General features: G+C 43.6%; 1 long non-coding RNA gene across 1 annotated transcript in view; it reads right to left on the bottom strand.

Moving 5' to 3' along the window:
* LOC145857978 (uncharacterized) overlaps nt 1-24,030 on the bottom strand; it is a 242,235-nt gene that overhangs the window by 158,699 nt on the left and 59,506 nt on the right. Inside the window, exons 2-3 of the long non-coding RNA XR_014378683.1 lie at nt 10,536-10,649; nt 10,289-10,379 (exon numbers count right to left, since the gene is read on the bottom strand). This is a non-coding gene — a long non-coding RNA (uncharacterized LOC145857978). The remainder of the gene's footprint in view (nt 1-10,288; nt 10,380-10,535; nt 10,650-24,030) is intronic.

The following is a 24,030-nucleotide window of genomic DNA, read 5'->3' as shown; positions in this document are numbered from 1 at the left end:
TTCTAAACAGTATGACTAACCTGCCTGTACTCAGCAGAGGTACAGAGTGTGTGTGCGTGAGTGTGCGAATTTTAGGTGTATGTGTGTGTGTGTGCGAGTGTGTGTGTGTGTACACGTACATGTGTGCATGCGTGCAAGTGTGGGTTTGTGTTGTGTGAGAGACCTGGCTGTACTTAACAGAGGAACAGAGAACAGGGAGTTCCCTCCTGTACTCCCTGTTCACTCATGACTGCATGGCCAGGCACGACTCCAACACCATCATTAAGTTTGCTGATGACACAACAGTGGTAGGCCTGATCACCAACAACGATGAAACAGCCTATAGGGAGGAGGTCAGAGACCTGACCGTGTGGTGCATGGACAACAGCCTCTCCCTCAACGGTGATCAAGACAAAGGAGATGATTGTGGCCGAGCATGCCCCCATTCTCATCGACGGGGCTGTAGTGGAGCAGGTTGAGAGCTTCAAGTTCCTTGGCGTCCACATCACCAACAAACTAACATGGTCCAAGCACACCAAGAAAATCGTGAAGAGGGCACGGAAAAACCTATTCCCCCTCAGGAGACTGAAAATATTTGGAATGGGTCCTCAGATCCTCAAAAGGTTTTACAGCTGCACCATCGAGAGCATCCTGACAGGTTGCATCACTGCCTGGTATGGCAACTGCTCGGCACTACAGAGAGAAGTGTGTACTGCCCAGTACATCACTGGGGCCAAGCTTCCTGCCATCCAGGACTTTTATACCAGATGGTGTCAGAGGAAGACCCTAAAAATGGTCAAAAACTCAAGCCACCCTGGTCATAGACTGTTCTCTCTGCTACCACACGGCAAGCGGTACCGGAGCACCAAGTCCAAGAGGCTTCTAAAGAGCTTCTACCCTCAAGCCATAAGACTCCTGGACAGCTAATCGAATGGCTACCTAGACTATTTGCATTGCCCCCCCCCCCCCCTTTTCTATGCTGCTGCTCCTCTCTGTTATTATCTATGCATGGTCACTTTAATAACTCTACCTACATGTACATATTACCTGAATTACCTCGACACTGGTGCCACCGCATATTGACTGTACCGGTACCCCCTGTATATAGCCCCGCTATCGTTATTTACTGCTGCTCTTTAATTATTTGTTATTCTTATCTCTTGATTTTTTTGTTGTTGATATTTTCTTAAAACTGCATTGTTGGTTAAGAGCTTGTAAGTAAGCATTTCACTGTAAGGTGAACTTCTGTATTATTAATACCCCGGGGAGGCACGCCGTTGTGCCCGGTGGATGGTGCTACAGTTAATTTCTGTATAATTGATAGAACCCGTTGTGGATGGTTCTACAGTTACCCGTGCGCTCCATCAAGGATTTATGACAACATGCAGTTGAAGTCTGAAGTTTATATACACCTTAGCCAAATACATTTAAACTCCATTTTTCACAATTCCTGAAATTTAATCCGAGTATAAATTCCCTGTCTTAGGTCAGTTAGGATCACCACTTTATTTTAAGAATGTGAAATGTCAGAATAATAGTAGAGAGAATTATTTCTTTCAGCTTTTATTTCTTTCATCATATTCCCAGTGGGTCAGAAGTTTACATACACTCCATTAGTATTTGGTAGCATTGCCTTTAAATTGTTTAACTTGGGTCAAACATTTCAGGTAGCCATCCACAAGCTTCCCACAATAATTTGGGTGAATTTTGGCCCATTCATCCTGACAGAGCTGGTGTAACTGAGTCAGGTTTGTAGGCCTCCTTGCTCGAACACGCTTTTTCAGTTCTGCCCACAAATTTTCTATAGGATTGAGGTCAGGGCTTTGTGATGGCCACTCCAATACCTTGCCTTTGTTGTCCTTAAGTAATTTTTCCACAACTTTGGAAGTATGCTTGGGGTAATTGTCCATTTGGAAGACCCATTTGCGACCAAGCTTTAACTTCCTGACGGGTGTCTTGAGATGTTGCTTCAATATTGCCATATAATTTTCCTGCCTCATGATGCCATTTATTTTGTGAAATGCACCAGTCCCTCCTTCAGCAAAGCACCCCCACAACATGATGCTGCCAGCCCCGTGCTTCACGGTTGGGATGGTGTTCTTCGGCTTGCAAGCCTTCCCCTTTTTCCTCCAAACATAACGATGGTCATTATGGCCAAGCAGTTCTATTTTTGTTTCAACAAACCAGAGGACATTTCTCCAAAAAGTAAGATTTTTTCCACATGTGCAGTTGCACACTTTTTTATGGCGGTTTTGGAGCAGTGGCTTCTTCCTTGCTGAGCGGTCTTTCAGGTTATGTCGATATGGGACTCGTTTTACTGTGGATATAGATACTTTTGTACCTGTTTCCTCCAGCATCTTCACGAGGTCCTTTGCTGTTGTTCTGGGATTAATTTGCACTTTTCGCACCAAAGTACGTTCATCTCTAGGAGACAGAACGCGTCTCCTCCCTGAGCGGTATGACGGCTGCGTGGTCCCATGGTGTTTATACTTGCGTACTATTGTTTGTACACATGAACGTGGTACCTTCAGGCATTTGGAAATTGGATGAACCAGACTTGTGGAGGTCTACAATTTGTTTTCTGAGGTCTTGGCTGATTTCTTTTGATTTTCCCATGATGTCAAGTAAAGAGGCACTGAGTTTGAAGGTAGGGCTTGAAATACATCCACAGGTACACCTCCAATTGACTCAAATGATGTCAATTAGCCTATCAGAAGCTTATAAAGCCATGACATGATTTTCTGGAATTTTCCAAGCTGTTTAAAGGCACAGTCAACTTAGTGTATGTAAACTTCTGACCCACTGGAATTGTGATACAGTGAATTAAAAGTGAAATAATCTGGCTGTAAACAATTGTTGGAAAAATTACTTGTGTCATGCACAAAGTAGATGTCCTAACTGACTTGCCAAAACTATAGTTTGTTAACAAGACATTTGTGGAGTGGTTTAAAAACAAGTTTTAATGACACCAACCTAAGTGTATGGAAACTTCCGACTTCAACTGTATACCCAGAATCCCCTTTGATAAAATGACTACCTGAACATGTCAGAAGATGAAAGGTTAACCACATACCCAGTGTTACTGAGCAGATCTACATTAGATGTGCCAAATGGATTGGAATACATTAAGTGCACTACTTTTGACAAGATCCCTATGGGGAGTAGGATGTCTTTTGGGACACACCCATGCTATTCCTTAGCCTGTAGAGTGGGGCTATCATCCTGTTGAGAAGGTTTCGCATGAGTCGGTATGATGGGCCAATGATCAGTCATTTTCCAGGAGAGGCTAGATGCTCTGTCCCCACTCCACGTTTTAACTTTTCAACCATCTAGCTAGCCTACTATCCAGCTACCTGACTTGAACCATCTAGCTAGCCTACTATCCAGCTACCTGACTTGAACCATCTAGCAAGCCTACTATCTAGCAACTATCAGTACTCCATATATTGTGCACTACTTCTGACTAGAGCCCTATGGACCCTGGTCAAAAGTACGGCACTATATAGGTAACAGGGTTCAATTTGGGACGCAATCCATAATAACTCCACAACTTAACCCTGGTTCTTAATGCTTTATACGTTAAAGGGCAGTGAACTCCTATAAAGAAAAGTCTAAGGGGACCACTGTCTATAGATCATTATACAGACTACACTCACTGTCTATAGATCATTATACAGACAGCACTCACTGTCTATAGATCATCAGTCTGTTATATCTGGACTATTTCTCCTGTCTTATATGGTGTCCTGTGTGAATTTAAGTATGCTCTCTCTAATTCTCTCTTTCTTTCTTTCTTTCTTTCTTTCTTTCTTTCTCTCTTTCTCTCTCTCGGAGGACGTGAGCCCTAGGACCATGCCTCAGGACTACCTGGCATGATGACTCCTTGCTGTCCCCAGTCCACCTGGCCGTGCTGCTGCTCCAGTTTCAACTGTTCTGCCTGCGGCTATGGAACCCTGACCTGTTCACCGGATGTGCTACCTGTCCCAGACCTGCTATTTTAAACTCTCTAGAGACAGCAGGAGTGGTAGAGATACTCTGAATGATCGGCTATGAAAGGCCAACTGACATTTATTCCTGAGGTGCTGATCTGTTGCACCCTCGACAAACAATGTAAGTATTATTATTTGACCATGCTGGTCATTTATGAACATTTGAACATCTTGGCCATGTTCTGTTATAATCTCCACCCGGCACAGCCAGAAGAGGACTGGCCACCCCTCATAGCCTGGTTTCTGTCTAGGTTTCTTCCTAGGTTTTGGCCTTTCTAGGGAGTTTTTCCTAGCCACCGTGTTTCTACACGTGCATTGCTTGCTGTTTGGGGTTTTAGGCTGGGTTTCTGTATAGCACTTTGAGATATCAGCTGATGTAAGAAGGGCTATATAAATACATTTGATTTGATGATCATTATACAGACAACTCTTAGAAAACAGCCCCTGTCTATAGATCAAACCAGGCCTCCACAGAAAGACACTAGACCAAAATCATTAGAGGAAGGCAACATGAAACTAAGACCATGGCTTTGTTCCAAGTGGCACGCTTCTTTAGTAGTGCTCTTCGTTTGCATCCCCATCCAGTTTAATAGAACATCTTAGTTGATGACCACAAGGGACATCTCTGTGTAGTGCAATACTAAGAAGAATCATGTAACTAATTCAAGTGAATAGAAACTGTGTATATCTCTAGAACTAGACAATTTGACTTGAAAGAGACATTAAAACCACTTTAACCCCCCAGTGAAACTGAAAGAGAAGTTTTAATCCAGGCTTTGTGATGACCGCTGTGCTGTTTAGCGCTAATCTGCAGATGATGAGTCAGGGTATGTAATTGAGGCCTATGTAATGGATTTGTTGGTGCTTAATGGGCGTAAGTTACCACATGCAGGTTCATTACTACAGAACGTGGGGATGTATCCAGCTACAAAATCGCTATTCACTAAAATGGGCAGTAGTTAGTAAAAACACAAAGACTACATAACACCATGAACACAAAGACTACATAACACCATAAACACAAAGACTACATAACACCATAAACACAAAGACTACATAACACCATAAACACAAAGACTACATAACACCATAAACACAAAGACTACATAACACCATAAACACAAAGACTACATAACACCATAAACACAAAGGCTACATAACACCATAAACACAAAGACTACATAACACCATCATCACAGACTACATAACACCATAAAAACAAAGACTACATAACACCATAAACACAAAGACTACATAACACCATAAACACAAAGGCTACATAACACCATAAACACAAAGACTACATAACACCATAATCACAGACTACATAACACCATAATCACAAAGACTACATAACACCATAAACACAGACTACATAACACCATAAACACAGACTACATAACACCATAAACACAAAGACTACATAACACCATAAACACAAAGACTACATAACACCATAAACACAAAGACTACATAACACCATAATCACAGACTACATAACACCATAATCACAAAGACTACATAACACCATAAACACAGACTAGATAACACCATAAACACAGACTACATAACACCATAAACACAAAGACTACATAACACCATAAACACAAAGACTACATAACACCATAAACACAAAGACTACATAACACCATAAACACAGACTACATAACACCATAAACACAAAGACTACATAACACCATAAACACAGACTACATAACACCATAAACAGAAAGACTACATAACACCATAAACACAGACTACATAACACCATAAACACAAAGACTACATAACACCATAACACAAAGACTGGGTTGGGTTGGGTTTGAGGGAGGCGAGAGAGTGGGTTGGGTAGGGGGAGGAGAGTTGGTTGGGTCGGGGGAGGAGAGAGAGTTGGTTGGGTCGGGGGAGGAGAGAGAGTTGGTTGGGTCGGTGGAAGAGAGAGAGTGGGTTGGGTCGGAGAGAGAGTGGGTTGGGTTTGGTCGGTGGAGGAGAGCGAGTGGGTTGGGTTTGGTCGGTGGAGGAGAGAGTATGGGTTGGGTCGGAGAGAGAGTGGGTTGGGTTTGGTGGGTGGAGGAGAGAGAGTGGGTTGGGTCGGGTGGAGAGTGGGTTGGGTTTGGTTGGTGGAGGAGAGAGAGTGGGTTGGGTCGGAGAGAGAGTGGGTTGGATTTGGTTGGTGGAGGAGAGTTGGTTAGGTCGGAGAGAGAGTGGGTTGGGTTTGGTGGGTGGAGGAGAGAGAGTGGGTTTGGTCGGTGGAAGAGAGTTGGTTGGGTCGGAGAGAGAGTGGGTTGGGTTTGGTGGGGGGAGGAGAGAGAGTGGGTTGGGTTTGGTCGGTGGAGGAGAGAGAGTGGGTTGGGTCGGAGAGAGAGTGCGTTGGGTTTGGTCGGTGGAGGAGAGAGAGTGGGTTGGGTCGGTGGAGGAGAGAGAGTGGGTTGGGTCGGTGGAGGAGAGAGAGTGGGTTGGGTCGGGGGAGGAGAGAGAGTGGGTTGGGTCGGGGGAGGAGAGAGAGTGGGTCGGTGGAGGAGAGAGAGTGGGTTGGGTCGGGGGAGGAGAGAGAGTGGGTTGGGTCGGGGAGAGAGTGGGTTGGGTCGGATGGAGAGTGGGTTGGGTTTGGTCGGTGGAGGACAGTTACAGTTATTTAGCTACAGGGCAGTCAGTGCTGTAAAACCCAACATGTAAAACTGCATTCTGGCAGTAACTCAGTCAGCATCGATCAGACTATGGAAAATAGGATTCATTATCAGATTGGGCATGTTAAATGTATTCTTTATTCCTGTCATGCTGTGCAGATTATCAGACCTCACAATCCCTGGAGAAGTGTTTAACATCTCAGGAAACACATGAATACAATATACAAATGTAGGCTCTTCTTTTGAACCCTTTTGTTGCTGGGAAATATCCTGCACAGTACGAAATGCATACTTATATCTATTGAGTTTTAAAAAGACTTCTGAAGTTCATAATTTCCATTTTGAAATTTCAGACTTAATTTGCCATAACGAAAAAAATGTTCATGAATTATAATCCACATAATAATTCACATTTCCTGTTGCTGAAGGATTATTTTCCTGCTGTAGCAAATTGGCTCAAATTAAGATCCTACAATCTGTAGTAATCTTTACGCAGCGTGGCTGCATTAAAGACTACCATGAAGGCTATTATTTGATAACATTTAATCACTCGCTCACTCATACATTTCACTAGTTCTGTGAAAATACCATATTTCTTCACCCTGATGCACCTGGGAAGTAATAGATGTGTCACTGTGAGACTCTTAGATAGAGCTCAGCTCATTGCATTTCCACCGCACACACACACACACACACACACACACACACACACACACACACACACACACACACACACACACACACACACACACACACACACACACACACACACACACACACACACACACACACACACCTGTATTTCCATCACAATGCCGTGCAGGTCTGACTCTGAGGACCCAAGGCTGTAGGCTGTTTGCTACCTAAGGCAGTGTCCTTCACATACAGCAGCACTGTGGTATCTTTTCACTGTTAGATCCTGAATCAAATCAAAAGAAATCAAATGGTTTGTCACATACTTTGTAAACATCAGCTGTTGACTAACAGTGAAATGCTATTCATTACATGCTTCGCAAAACAGCAGGTATAGACTAACAGTGAAATGCTTACTTACGGGCCCTTCCCAACAATGCAGAGAGAAAGACAATAGAGAAATAATAGAAAAGTAAAACATGTAATAATGAATACACAATGAGTAACGATAACTTGGCTATCGCTGTGGTAGATATGTACATATATGTAGGGCTAAAGTGACTAGGCAACAAGATAGACAATAAACAGTAACAGCAGCTGTGTATGTGATGAGTCTGAGTCCCCCAAAAAGTTTGTGCAAAAAGGGTCAATGCAGATAGTCCGGGTAGCTATTGGTTAACTATTTAACTAACCATTTAGCAGTCTGATGAATTGGGAGTAGAAGCTGTTCAGGGTCCTGTTGGTTCCTGTTGGTACCGCTTGCCGTGCAGTAGCAGAGAGAACAGTCTATGACTTGGGTGGCTGGAGTTTTAGGGCCTTCTTCTGACACCGCCTGGTATAGAGATCCTGGATGGCAGAGAGTTCGTCCCCAGTGATGTACTGGACGGTACGCATTACTCTCTGTAGCTCCTTAGGGTCGGATGCCAAGCAGTTGCCATACCAAGCGGTGATGCAGCCAGTCAAGATGCTCTCAATTGTGCAGCTGTGGTGCAGCTGTGGTGCAGCTGTAGAGCTTTTTAAGGATCTGAGGGCCCATGCCAAATCTTTTCAGCCTCCTGAGGGGGAAGAGGAGTCGTCGTGCCCTCTTCATGACTGTGTTGGTGTGTGTGGACCAAGATAGATCCTTAGTAATGTGGACACTGAGAAACTTGAAGCTCTCGACCCTCTCCACTACAGCCCTGTCAATGTGAATCATCCCTCTGTTTCTGACTTCCTCCCTATTGGCTGTCTCATTGTTGTCGGTAACCTCTGTCATGTCGTCAAGCAAACTTAATGATGGTGTTGGAGTTCTGCATGGCCCCTCGGACGTAAATGAACAGGGAGTACTGGAGCGGACTAAGCATGCACCCCTGACGGGCACTGTGTTGAAGGTCAGCGTGGGGGATGTGTTGTTAACTACCCTCACCACCTGGGGGTAGCCCATCAGGAAGTCCAGGATCCAGTTGCAGAGGGAGGTGTTCAGTCCCAGGGTCCTTAGCTTAGTTATGTGTTTGGAGGGCACTATGGTGTTGAACGCTGAGCTGTAGTCAATGAATAGCATTCTCACATAGGTGTTTCTTTTGTCCAGGTGGGAAAAGGCAGTGTTGAGTGCAATAGAGATTGCACCATCTGTGGATATGTTGGGGCGGTATGCAAATTGGAGTGGGTCCAGGGTGTCTGGGATGATGGTGATGATGTAAGCCATGATCAGCCTTTCAAAGCATTTCATTGCTACAGATGTGACACTACGGGGTGGTAGTCATTTAGACAGGTTACCTTGGCGTTCTTGGGCACAGGGACTATGGTGGTCAGCTTGAAATGTGTAGGTATTACAGACTAAGTCAGGGAGAGGTTGAAAATGCCATTGAAGACAGTTTCCAGCTGGTCAGTGCCCTGGGGCCTTGTGAATGTTAACCTGTTACTGTTACAGAAGCACTGTGGTAGGATTTCACTGAAGCACTGTGGTTGTACAGCTCTCTTATGGTCTTTGTTGAAGTCAAACTGAAACATTGAGTGGTAGGGTGGGATACCCATAGCAGCCTTAAAGTTGACAGTCTGTGATGATGGTCTGTCTGTCTGTCTGTCTGTCTGTCTGTCTGTCTGTCTGTCTGTCTGTCTGTCTGTCTGTCTGTCTGTCTGTCTGTCTGTCTGTCTGTCTGTCTGTCTGTCTGTCTGTCTGTCTGTCTGTCTGTCTGTCTGTCTGTCTGTCTGTCTGTCTGTCTGTCTGTCTGTCTAAGCATAGGGGTCAGGTTTAGGGTTAGAATTAGGATTAGGAGTTAAGGGAATGGAAAGGGAAAGGGGGATACATAGTCAGTTGTACAACTGAATGCCTTCAACCTAAATGTGCCTTCCGCATTTAACCCAACCCCTCTGAATCAGAGAGGTGCGGGGGGCTACCTTAATCGACACCCACGTCTTCGAGCGCCCAGGGAATAGTGGGTTACCTGCCTTGCTCAGGGGCAAAACAACATATTTTGACCTTGTCAGTTACGGTTAGGAGTTAGGTTTAGGGGTTAGGTTTAGGGTAAGAGTTACGGGGTAAGGTTAGGATTACAGACACACTCATGATCCCACAGCTGGTGCGGATGATTTAGGAGGTGGAGATTAAACACGCCTAGGAAGTCTGATGTTTGTTCTTTTCAAAAGCAGCCCGCACACAACCACACACACATACACACATACACACACCACGCCAGCTGTCACATCCTCCCCTCTAATCTCTCTGGGCTTTGAATCCGGGAATCATGAAAGCCACTTCTGGAAAAACAAGACAAATTGGATGTCAAGTGTGAAAAGGACGCTCTTTTTGAACCATTTCAAACAGCCCCTCTCTGTTTTACAAACAGTAACCTTCATAAATGCTTTAATTACTTATTCTACAGTACTATTCTACAGTACAGTGGAGGCTGGTGACTTGAAACATTTAGGAGGATGGGAGATCCATGGTATAGGCGCGGAACGCACAGAGATCCCAAAGTCTGTTTTTAAAACCGTCAAAGACTAATTATTTGAATCTGAAGCATTTAAAAAATACATTTATTGTACAATATTATGGGGAATGGGAATGAGAGGGCTACTTACACAGTGTTGGGAAAGGATCACAGCAGTGATTGAATAAGGGTATGAGGCATGAGTTGAGGTGTTCAAGGCTTGACTTCAGGACAGGATTTGACTGGGAATATAAAAAACAATAACACACTACACAGTTAGCTCTTTTGTCTAAGATTGAGTTAGTCCAAGCAAGGAGTAAAATCATTGATGTATAACAATGTGATTGAGTGATTGACTCTACATACAGTAATGAGAGAAAATTGATAGGCGTACTCACAGTGCTTGGAAGGGAAACATTCAATGTGCCAGTGGATGAGCGGGCACATGAGATGTGGCTTCAGTGCATGTCAGGAGAGAGTTGACATTGGTAGTGGAGTGGAGTGGTCATCACCTGTTAATCAGGGAACAGGAGGGGACTTAGCTGTAAATACAAACAGCAGATACATTACAGCTGCACCATCGTAAGTTTGAACAACACGTTCAAACCTACATCTCGAAATTCACAAAGTCAAAACACAGACTCCGCCTCTCGCCCACTTTGACACATCAAAAGATGAAGGATGGTGCCGACAGAGACGGTCGCCTCGCTTCGAGTCCTAAGGAAACTATTTAGTATTTTTTTGATTTTATTATGTATTATTTCATACATTGTTAGCCCAGAAAATCTTAAGTGTTATTACATACAGCCGGGAAGAACTATTGGATATAAGAGCAATGTCAACTTACCAACATTACGATCAGAAATACAACTTTCCCAAAGCGGATCCTTTGTTCGGACCTCCACCTAGGACAATGGATCTAATTCCAGAGTCCGACCCAAAACAACGTCGCCGCAGGAGAGGTAGACGGAGCGGCCTCCTGGTCAGACTTCGAAGGCGTGCACACCACCCACCGCTTCCGAGTATATTACTCGCCAATGTCCAGTCTCTAGACAACAAGGTTGACGAAATTAGGGCAAGGGTTGCCTTCCAGAGAGACATCAGAGATTGTAACATTCTCTGTTTCACCGAAACATGGCTCTCTCGGGACATGTTGTCGAAGTCGGTACAGCCACCGGGTTTCTTCATGCAATGCGCCAACAGAAATAAACATCTCTCTGGGAAGTTGAAGGGCTTCATGATTAACGACTCATGGTGTAATCATAACAACATACAGGAACTCAAGTATTTTTGTTCACCTGACCTAGAATTCCTTACAATCAAATGCCGACCACATTATCTCCCAAGAGAATTCTCGTCAGTTATCGTCACAGCTGTATATATCCCCCCTTAAGCAGATACCACGATGGCTCTCAAGGAACTTCTCTGGACTCTATGTAAACTGGAAACCATATATTCTGTGGCTGCATTTATTGTAGCTGGGGATTTTAACAAAGAACATTTGAGAACAAGGCTACCTAAATTCTATCAGCATATTGATTGTAGCACTCGTGCGGGCAATACACTGGACCACTGCTACTCTAATGTCCGTGATGCATACAAGGCCCTCGCACGCCATCCCTTCGGCAAATCCAACCACGACTCTATTTGTTCCTACGGTCCAATAGGCTGAACCATTCAATGCTGGGCTGATCAATCGGAATACACGCTTCAAGATTGTTTTGATCATGCGGACTGCGAAATGTTCCGGGCAGCCTCAGAGAATAACATTGATTTATATGCTGATTTGGTGAGTGAGTTTATAAGGAAGTGTATTGGAGATGTTGAGCCCACTGTAACTATTAAAACCTATTCTAACCAGAAACCGTGGACAGATGGCGACATTCGCGCAAAACTGAAAGCGCGAACCACCATATTTAACCATGGAAAGATGACTGGGAATATGGCCGAATATAAACAGTGTAGTTATTCCCTCTGCAAGGCAATCAAACAATCGAAATGTTGGTAAAGGGACAAAGTGGAGTCGCAATTCAACGGCTCAGACATGAGATGTATGTGGCAGGGTCTACAGGCAATTACTGACTACAAAACGAAAACCAGCCACGTCACGGACACCGACGTCTTGCTAACAGACAAACTGAACACCTTATTTGCCCGCTTCGAGGATAATACAGCGCCACTAATGCGGAACACTACCAAGGACTGCGGGCCATCCATCTCCTCCTCCATGGCCGACATGAGTAAGACATTTTAACGTGTTAACCCTCGCAAGGCTGCTGGCCCAGACTGCATCCCTAGCCGCGTCCTCAGAGCATGCGCAGACCAGCTGGCTGGTGTGTTTACGGACATATTTAATCTCGTCCATCCCAGTCTGCTGTCCCCACATGCTTCAAGATGGCCACCATTGTTCCTGTACCAAAGAAGGCAAAGATAACTGAACTAAATGACTATCGCCCCGTAGCACTCACTTCTGTCATCATTAAGTGTTTTGAGAGACTAGTCAAGGATCATATCACCTCCACCTTACCTGCCACCCTAGACCCACTTCAGTTTGCATACCGCCCACAGGTCCACAGAAGTAATCATACTGCACATTGCCCTATCACATCTGGACAAGAAGAATACCTATGTAAGAATGCTGTTCTTTGACTATAGCTCAGCATTCAACACCATAGTACCCCCCAAACTCATCATTAAGCTTGAGGCCCTGGGTCTCAACCCCGCCTTGTGCAATTGGGTCCTGGACTGTCTGACGGGCCGCCCCCAGGTGGTGAAGGTAGGAAACAACATCTCCACTTTGCTGATCCTCAACACTGGGACCCTACAAGGGTGCGTGCTCAGCCCCCTCCTGTATTCCCTGTTCACCCATGACTGCGTGGCCATGCATGCCTCCAACTCAATCATCAAGTTTGCAGACGACAACAGTAGTGGGCTTGATTACCAACAATGACGAGACAGCCTACAGGGAGGAGGTGAGGGCACTCGGAGTGTGGTGTCAGGAAAACAACCTCTCACTCAACATCTGCAAAACAAAGGAGATGATCGTGGACTTCAGGAAACAGCAGAGGGAGCACCCCCCTATCCACATCGATGGATCAGCAGTGGAGAAAGTGGAAAGTTAAGTTCCTCGGCGTACACATCAGGGACAAACTGAAATGTTCCACCCACACAGACAGTGTGGTGAAGAAGGCGCAACAATGCCTCTTCAACCTCTGAAGAAATTTGGCTTGTCACCTAAAACCCTCACAAACTTTTACAGATGCACAATTGAGAGCACCCTGTCGGGCTGTATCACCGCCTGGTACGGCAACAGCACCGCCCTCAACCGCAAGGCTCTCCAGAGGGTGGTGCGGTCTGCACAGCGTATCACCAGGGGCAAACTACCTGCCCTCCAGGACACCTCCAGCACCTGATGTCACAGGAAGGCCAAAAATATCATCAAGGACAACAGCCATCCGAGCCACTGCCTGTTCACCCCGCTACCATCCAGAAAGCGAGGTCAGTACATCAAAGCTAGGACCGAGAGACTGAAAAACAGCTTCTATCTCAAGGCCATCAGACTGTTAAACAGCCATCACTAACACAGAGAGGCTGCTGCCTACATACAGACTTGAAGTCATTGGCCACTTTAATGAATGGATCACTAGTCACTTAAAATAATGCCACTTTAATAATGTTTACATATCTTACATTACTCATCTCATATGTATATACTGTATTTAATACCATCTATTGCATCTTGCCTATGCCACTCGGTCATCGCTCATCTCATCGCTCATATGTACATATTCTTATTCCATCCCTTTAGATTTGTGTGTATTAGGTAGTTGTTGTGGAATTGTTAGAATACTTGTTAGATATTACTGCACTGTCGGAACTAGAAGCGCAAGCATTTAGCTACACTCGCATTAACATCTGCTAACCATGTGTATGTGACAAATAAAATTTGATTTGATTTGAAAGTAGCCCAAGAAACATTCCTGAATAAAGCCCTGATCATCCACATACCTGATGATAACTGACAACTGGTGGAATCATAGGTCCCACAGTTGGGGGGCAATTTTTACCCTCTGGGGCCAGAGTCTTTCCTTATCATTCAACCCTCCTGCTGTGTTCCGGTCAAATTGGACCGATTTACAAGTTCTCTCTCTGAAAAATGTAGTTCATTAAATCTGATTGTCATAAGGTTCCATTCCTTTGTCCACACAGGGCATCTGAACACACAAAATACATTTTGATGATTTTCATTACATTTTGGGTGTTTTATTTAACTTCTGTACACCTGTGGTGTTCCCAGTCAAAAATGACCGGTCATTAGAAATGAATGGGTGAGACTACAATTAGTGTATATAATTGAGTTCAGGCACATGCCCATTCATCAGATGGACACACTTTCTCTCTCTCAGACCCCCACATGCATGTGTGTTTGAGCACACACACACACACCCCACTCCCTTTCTTGGCTTCCATGGCAACCCCCACGGGAACCTTTCCCCAATAGAATATTTCCCGCATGGGAACCACACCTGTTGGCATTCTCACAAACAATCGTTTCTATATATTATTGAAACATTGTTTCAATAATATATAGAACTTTTCTAGCAGCTCTGGTATATAAAGCTTTTTTGAGGCCTTTGCAACTCTACGCCTTGTAAAAAACGAACTCACATCTGTCACCACTATTATGTTGATAGATTTGTTCCAGTTAATCATTTTGGATTTAAAACATATAGGCAGCCTAGCCAGACCAATCTTGAATATAAACTAAGTTTGATCACATTCACATATTCTCCTGACACACAAATGGACTATAAATACATAACGTTACCATGAGTTACCCTGACCAGATGGACTATAAATACATAACGTTACCATGAGTTACCCTGACCAGATGGACTATAAATACATAACGTTACCATGAGTTACGCTGACCAGATGGACTATAAATACATAACGTTACCATTAGTTACCCTGACCAGATGGACTATAAATACATAACATTACCATGAGTTACCCTGACCAGATGGACTATAAATACATAACGTTACCATGAGTTACCCTGACCAGATGGACTATAAATACATAACGTTACCATGAGTTACCCTGACCAGATGGACTATAAATACATAACGTTACCATGAGTTACCCTGACCAGATGGACTATAAATACATAACGTTACCATGAGTTACCCTGACCAGATGGACTATAAATACATAACGTTACCATGAGTTACCCTGACCAGATGGACTATAAATACATAACGTTACCATGAGTTACCCTGACCAGATGAACTATAAATACATAACGTTACCATGAGTTACCCTGACCAGATGGACTATAAATACATAACATTACCATGAGTTACCCTGACCAGATGGACTATAAATACATAACGTTACCATGAGTTACCCTGACCAGATGAACTATAAATACATAACGTTACCATGAGTTACCCTGACCAGATGGACTATAAATACATAACGTTACCATGAGTTACCCTGACCAGATGGACTATAAATACATAACGTTACCATGAGTTACCCTGACCAGATGAACTATAAATACATAACGTTACCATGAGTTACCCTGACCAGATGGACTATAAATACATAACGTTACCATGAGTTACCCTGACCAGATGGACTATAAATACATAACGTTACCATGAGTTACCCTGACCAGATGAACTATAAATACATAACGTTACCATGAGTTACCCTGACCAGATGGACTATAAATACATAACGTTACCATGAGTTACCCTGACCAGATGAACTATAAATACATAACGTTACCATGAGTTACCCTGACCAGATGGACTATAAATACATAACGTTACCATGAGTTACCCTGACCAGATGGACTATAAATACATAACGTTACCATGAGTTACCCTGACCAGATGGACTATAAATACATAACGTTACCATTAGTTACCCTGACCAGATGGACTATAAATACATAACATTACCATGAGTTACCCTGACCAGATGGACTATAAATACATAACGTTACCATGAGTTACCCTGACCAGATGGACTATAAATACATAACGTATTACCATGTAGTTACCCTGACCAGATGGACTATAAATACATAACGTTACCATGAGTTACCCTGACCAGATGGACTATAAATACATAACGTTACCATTAGTTACCCTGACCAGATGGACTATAAATACATAACGTTACCATGAGTTACCCTGACCAGATGGACTATAAATACATAACGTTACCATGAGTTACCCTGACCAGATGGACTATAAATACATAACGTTACCATGAGTTACCCTGACCAGATGGACTATAAATACATAACGTTACCATGAGTTACCCTGACCAGATGGACTATAAATACATAACGTTACCATGAGTTACCCTGACCAGATGGACTATAAATACATAACGTTACCATGAGTTACCCTGACCAGATGGACTATAAATACATAACGTTACCATGAGTTACCCTGACCAGATGGACTATAAATACATAACGTTACCATGAGTTACCCTGACCAGATGGACTATAAATACATAACGTTACCATGAGTTACCCTGACCAGATGAACTATAAATACATACGTTACCATGAGTTACCCTGACCAGATGGACTATAAATACATAACGTTACCATTAGTTACCCTGACCAGATGGACTATAAATACATAACGTTACCATGAGTTACCCTGACCAGATGGACTATAAATACATAACGTTACCATGAGTTACCCTGACCAGATGGACTATAAATACATAACGTTACCATTAGTTACCCTGACCAGATGGACTATAAATACATAACGTTACCATGAGTTACCCTGACCAGATGGACTATAAATACATAACGTTACCATGAGTTACCCTGACCAGATGGACTATAAATACATAACGTTACCATGAGTTACCCTGACCAGATGGACTATAAATACATAACGTTACCATGAGTTACCCTGACCAGATGGACTATAAATACATAACGTTACCATGAGTTACCCTGACCAGATGGACAGGGCCCAGAGGCTGTATGCAGCTGCTCTTATTAGAAGCCTACAGTTCATCAGACTGAAAAGTTGTCTCGTTTTCATCCCATACAATGTCAGATTTCTAATGTTTAGGTGTAGCCTAGGCTGCTGCAACATATACATTTATGTCATGAGTTTTTGCTTGTGTCTGTCTGGAGTGATTATGTGTTATCATCTTTGCTGAAGAAATACTGCAGGAAAGTGGAAAGCCTACTTGAGCGCGTGCGGAAAAAAAATGCGCTGCGTCCACCTCTCTCTTTAATCTAACTTTTAATGGATGATGGAAGCTATCAAATCATTCTGAATTGATTTCGACATCCCAGAAAAGACAGTTGAAAGTTCAGCAAGTAAAGGCATCGTGACGCGTAAGTATCGCTGCAAGCTCCTAATAGTAGCCCTTGTTGGCGGAACTTTCCCTCTCGTCATGTCCTCTAAAAGTCAATTCTTGCATGCCCCAAAACGTAGTGGTGTTAAAACGCTTGAGAACATCCCTGTCTCTTCTTAATTTCTCATTGTGTTGCGCAGCTTGAACACGCAGACCTACATCATAATCGATGCAGCTTTTTCCCAGAAGTTTGACTCTGATGTGAGTATTTATATGCTCCCTGCTTTTGTTTTGCCGTTTAGCTGAACGATCAATATTCTTCAGGTCACTGTACGCAACATTCGCCCAAGGCTCAGACTCTCCTAAAATCAGATAAACCCAGCAATACAAGCTTGATGAAAGGCTCCCTGTCTATACTTTTGATACCAGGTGGTATTGAACTCCCTCACCTTTTCATCCTTCTTCATGAAACTGATCTCAGGCAGAGGTCGACCCTCGCTTTTAATTCACACCTGTTCTGCGTACCCCCAGAGAATGAAAGGGGTTCTTTAAAAAAAAAAAAAGGCAACAACATTTTCAGTAGCATTGGCAGCAAAAACTGCACACTGGAGCTGCTAGCGTTAGCTAGCTGGCTACTGCTACTGAAGTTATCAAGGCAAATGTAAATAAATTACACTAACTGGACACAAAAATAATGTTCTAAATCCAAGAAAACAATTTATAATCTAGCACCTCAGTCTCCTGTAATCTGAAGAAACTAATTTGAATTGAATAATATCCCAAAAATGCTCAACTAACACTTTTCAAACTGTATCCAATAATATCAACAACTCACAAATCTTTTAACCACATAGAACCCCCCCACAATGTTCTGTGGCACAACCCTAATAGAACACACTAAATTCATTCTCTGATTCTAATCCTATGATTGGATGGACAACATGTCACTTCATACTGCAAAAGCCAAGTATCGTCATCCTCCGGAAGTGGTCATAGTAATCATGTAGGTCTATGGAAGAGGGTGAGGCCTACAGCCTTCTAAGTTTTGTACTGACGTCACTGTACCCAGAAGAGGATAGAAGGTAGTTGTCCTCCAGCTACACCATGGTGCTACCCCAGAGAGTGCTATTGAAGTTAATATAGACCTTCATTGCAAAACAGTGTGTTTTTATCAATAAATTGGTGCCATTTTGGTATTTCACAATTTACATTTTTATGAAATTTCACTGAGGAGGATGGTCCTCCCCTTCCTCTTCTGAGGAGCCTCCACTGCTACAGCAATATTCTACAGTACTATTCTACAGTAGTATTCTACAGTACCATTCTACTGTACTATTGTACAGTACTGTGTGCCTCTAATAAGCAGGGTCTTACCTGGCTTCAAAGGAGGCTGATTCCCCAGAGGTTTGGGTTGTGCTTGATTGTAATTCTTTGCGTCAGCCATGTTCTCCATGTCATGTTTAGTGTTGAGATCACAATGGACGCATGTAATCTGAGGAGCATCTGCCTGTCTGAATCCATAAGTCTCTGGGTGAAGCTTCCACATCATATTCATGTCAGCAGAATGTCTTAACAAGAACAGATTTGGCACGCAATCAACAGGGAAGCACTGCAAGGATGCGTCCCAATGATTCCCTATTCACTATATAGTGCACTACGTTTGACCAGTGCCCTGTGTGAAAAAGTAGTGCACTATAAATGAAATAGGGTGCCATTTGAGACGGAGACCACGCCATGAAATCCCTTCAGCTCATTTTATGCTTCTGTAGCAAGCAACAGATGACATGAGGACTGAACGCCAGATGCCAATGTTGGCTTCATAGTGTTGTTGCCCTAAAATTGACACTCGTGAAAAAAACTCATTCAATTTCATGCATGTCCATATATTTCTCTACAGTAATTTGGTCTGAATGAGCCTTACCATTAAGTTAAAAGTTGTTTACTGCATCTCACACCTTTATATCTCGATGCACCCCACCTTTTCAAACCACTGGTTTTAGGACAGCTAAAGGAACTATATGGGGCTCTAATATATAGATCAATTTATTTACCCCTGCATCCCCATCCTATCAGGTCAGGATCCGATGAGGAGAGATGCTGGAGGAAGGGATGGTATGAGGAGAGATGCTGGAGGAAGGGATGCTGGAGGAAAGGGAGGGGATGAGGAGAGATGCTGGAGGAAGGGATGCTGGAGGAAGGGATGGTATGAGGAGAGATGCTGGAGGAAAGGGATGAGGAGAGATGCTGGAGGAAAGGGATGGGATGAGGAGAGATGCTGGAGGAAAGGGATGGTATGAGGAGAGATGCTGGAGGAAGGGATGGTATGAGGAGAGATGCTGGAGGAAAGGGATGGGATGAGGAGAGATGCTGGAGGAAGGGATGCTGGAGGAAGGGATGGTATGAGGAGAGATGCTGGAGGAAAGGGATGGAATGAGGAGAGATGCTGGAGGAAATGGTTGGGATGAAGAGAGATGCTGGAGGAAGGGATGGTATGAGGAGAGATGCTGGAGGAAAGGGATGGGATGAGGAGAGATGCTGGAGGAAAGGGATGGGATGAAGAGAGATGCTGGAGGAAGGGATGGTATGAGGAGAGATGCTGGAGGAAAGGGATGGGATGAGGAGAGATGCTGGAGGAAAGGGATGGGATGAGGAGAGATGCTGGAGGAAGGGATGGTATGAGGAGAGATGCTGGAGGAAAGGGATGGGATGAGGAGAGATGCTGGAGGAAGGGATGCTGGAGGAAGGGATGGTATGAGGAGAGATGCTGGAGGAAAGGGATGGGATGAGGAGAGATGCTGGAGGAAAGGGATGGGATGAGGAGAGATGCTGGAGGAAAGGGATGGGATGAAGAGAGATGCTGGAGGAAGGGATGGTATGAGGAGAGATGCTGGAGGAAAGGGATGGGATGAGGAGAGATGCTGGAGGAAAGGGATGGGATGAAGAGAGATGCTGGAGGAAGGGATGGTATGAGGAGAGATGCTGGAGGAAAGGGATGGGATGAGGAGAGATGCTGGAGGAAGGGATGGTATGAGGAGAGATGCTGGAGGAAGGGATGGTATGAGGAGAGATGCTGGAGGAAAGGGATGGGATGAGGAGAGATGCTGGAGGAAGGGATGGGATGAGGAGAGATGCTGGAGGAAGGGATGGGATGAGGAGAGATGCTGGAGGAAGGGATGGGATAAGGAGAAATGCTGGAGGAAAGGGATTTTAAGGACTGTGTGATGTGTAGCTCAGCTCCAGGCGTCCTGATGGCGTCCTACATGGGACCAGGGCTGCCCTGCTGTCTGCCTGAGAGGCTGAGTAAGAAGGGAGAGCTCATGGTTCCAAATCCTGCATTCAGCTGTGATGGAGATAACTACCTCCAGCTGTGCGCACACACACACACACACACACACACACACACACACACACACACACACACACACACACACACACACACACACACACACACACACACACACACACACACACACACACACACACACACACACACACACACACGTCTCACAGAGCCCTGGAGAGGCTGTTGTTGCAGGAGAAAGGAGTCTCTGTTCTTTGAAAAGTCTAAATGCCCAAAAATATGTATATTTAACTACGATGTCGTTATTGACTAGTAGCAGGCGCAGGAGTCACTGTCGTGGCAAGATGGTTAATCTTGACAGTCTGGTAACTAACAATCCCTTTGCTACCTAATTGAGCTCCTTGGAAGGTTACAGTGCAATTACATTGTGGGTTAGGAGAGGTGATATGAAAAAGAAACGCTTCATAAAATGTGACTTTGCTCTCCTTTTTTTCTCCACTAATTTTCTACTTGAGCAGAACTAAGCAGACAGCTTGGTGAGCTCCTCGAAGTTGGATTATAGTAATGAACATCTGTCCTGGGGTGTTCTTCGCCTTTAGATTGGTGCTGCTTTCACCTGAGCTGGGCATATTTATATATCCCTTTCATTCAGAACTTTTTAATGACCCGGGTTGCATCTATAATGGCACCTTATTCCCGGCACCCTATTCCCTATATAGTGTACTACTTGTTTTGCACTATATATATAGGTAACATACAGGGAATAGGGAGTCATACGGGATGCATCCACAACACAATACTGCAAAGAAGATGATGTTGGTGTTTTACATTTACCGGTTGTTGGCTAATTTCCTTGGCAGAATTATATAATGAATCCCTCCGTGTTTTGTAAATATGAAAGTCAAGGATGTGAAAATTTGCTGGTCAGCATCTGCATCTACTGTAGGCATCCGTAAACCACTTTCAGGCAGAGCTACAGAAAACCAAGTTAGGTTGGAAATGATTTTTGAGTATTCTGGCAGCAAACATCCCAATATGACTATTATATTTATCCCATCTTACTTGATGCTAATGTGTTTGGACATGGGGTTTAGAATACAGGTCTGTGGGAATGGTATGATATCGACTGTATCTGGCTTTCTGACTTCTCCCTCTTCATTAGAAAAACGCTGCACTACTCCCGAAGACTGCATCCCAAAATGTCACCCTAGACATAGTGCTCTACTATGGGTCCTGGTCGGGAATAGGGTGCCATTTGGGACACAGCCGAACCCTTTCATTGGGACTGTGATGAGTCGGCATATTTAGTCAGGAGGAAATGCCCCGACGTGGATTTGAATCAGACAGACTTTAGTGTGTGTTGAGGTCTCTAGGGAAATGACAGGACATTATTGAAGGCTTCTGCTGAATCCACCATCTTGAACTAAAAGCAGCCAAGTTAAGCACAACTTCACTTATTGGACAGATATGTCACCAGCAAGCTTGCTATTTCAATACAGGCCTATGCATTGTCCATATTTTCATTCTATACTGACCTGCATGTTGCATATGGAAACAGAACTTGCTGTTTGCTGGCAAGGTTTGTTAGATTTAAGGCTTGTTAGATTTAAGGCTTGTTACAGATAAGGTTTGGTAGATATAAGGCTTGTTATATATAAGGCTTGTTATATATAAGGCCTGTTATATATAAGGCTTGTTATATATAAGGCCTGTTATATATAAGGCCTGTTATATATAAGGCTTGTTAGATATGAGGCTTGTTAGATATGAGGATTGTTATATATAAGGCTTGTTAGATATGAGGCTTGTTAGATATGAGGCTTGTTAGATATGAGGCTTGTTAGATATGAGGCTTGTTAGATATGAGGCTTGTTAGATATGAGGCTTGTTATATATGAGGCTTGTTAGATATGAGGCTTGTTAGATATGAGGCTTGTTAGATATGAGGCTTGTTAGATATGAGGCTTGTTATATATAAGGCTTGTTAGATATGAGGCTTGTTAGATATGAGGCTTGTTAGATATGAGGCTTGTTATATATAAGGCTTGTTAGATATGAGGCTTGTTATATATAAGGCTTGTTAGATATGAGGCTTGTTATATATAAGGCTTGTTAGATATGAGGCTTTGTCTCCATTTTTTATGAACATGCAGATGTTACGAACCTGGTCACTACTTTTAACAAAATCACTGGAAAACCATTGAAATGCACCAATTTACTGGATAAACCATCTTACTGTAAAGTGGTCTTCCTGCATCTTATATTAATAAAGGTAGTGAGTCAAGATGTCGGCTTAGTGCTCACAGTAGGGAAACCATAGAACCCAACAGAGCTCTCCAACCCCATGTCTGATGATGAATACACTTTGTGCAGAAGAAACTCTCTATGTGTGTGGCCCAAATGGTACCCTATTCCCTTTATATTGCACTAATTTGACCAGGGCCCATAGTGCACTATATAAGTGATAGAGTGCCATATAGGACGCAACCTGTGACTCTTAATCAGAGAGGTGCTGTGCTCCTGACAGGTAGTTTAAGTACCCTCCATTAGGGCCCTAGTGTAATCCCAAATGGCATCGTATTCCCTATATCGTTCATTACTTTTGAACAGAACCCTGGTGAAAAGTAGTGCACTGCATAGGGAATAGGGTGCCACCTGGGACACTAACCTATCTTCCTCCAGAGAGTGCAGTTACAGACCAATCCACCCACATCGCCTGCATGGCATTAATCACACAGCAGCGGAGCTACAGGAGACTGGGTGGGTGGCTGTGTGTGTATGTGTGTGTGTGTGTGTGTGTGTGTGTGTGTGTGTGTGTGTGTGTGTGTGTGTGTGTGTGTGTGTGTGTGTGTGTGTGTGTGTGGGGGGCCAAAATAATGCAATTGTTGATTAGATGCTTTTTTCATTAATTAGGCTTTCTCTGTAAGCATATCTACTAGAAACTCATGGACAATATGGGCACGTATATAAGAAATTAATACTATATGAATATTTTCAAGTATAAATTACCAAAGTTGTGATAGATTGTCATAGATTTTCTGATTTACCAAAATTACTGAAGATTCCAATAACTTTAGTAAATTACCGGTATCTTTTCAACCCTAATTAGGAGCCATGAAGTTGCCAGACTGATTCAATGACTCCATTTTTGAAATCTGAATTTAAGAGACATCCTTCATTGGAGTGACTTCTCTCCTGCAGCGAATGTGACGAGGGTGTGGGCGTTGGGAGAGAGCTACCCA

This window comes from Salmo salar, chromosome 09 (genome assembly GCF_965601325.2).
Source record: "Salmo salar chromosome 09, fSalSal1, whole genome shotgun sequence".
NCBI lineage: Eukaryota > Metazoa > Chordata > Actinopteri > Salmoniformes > Salmonidae > Salmo > Salmo salar.
This window is presented reverse-complemented; position numbering and strand designations above follow the sequence as displayed.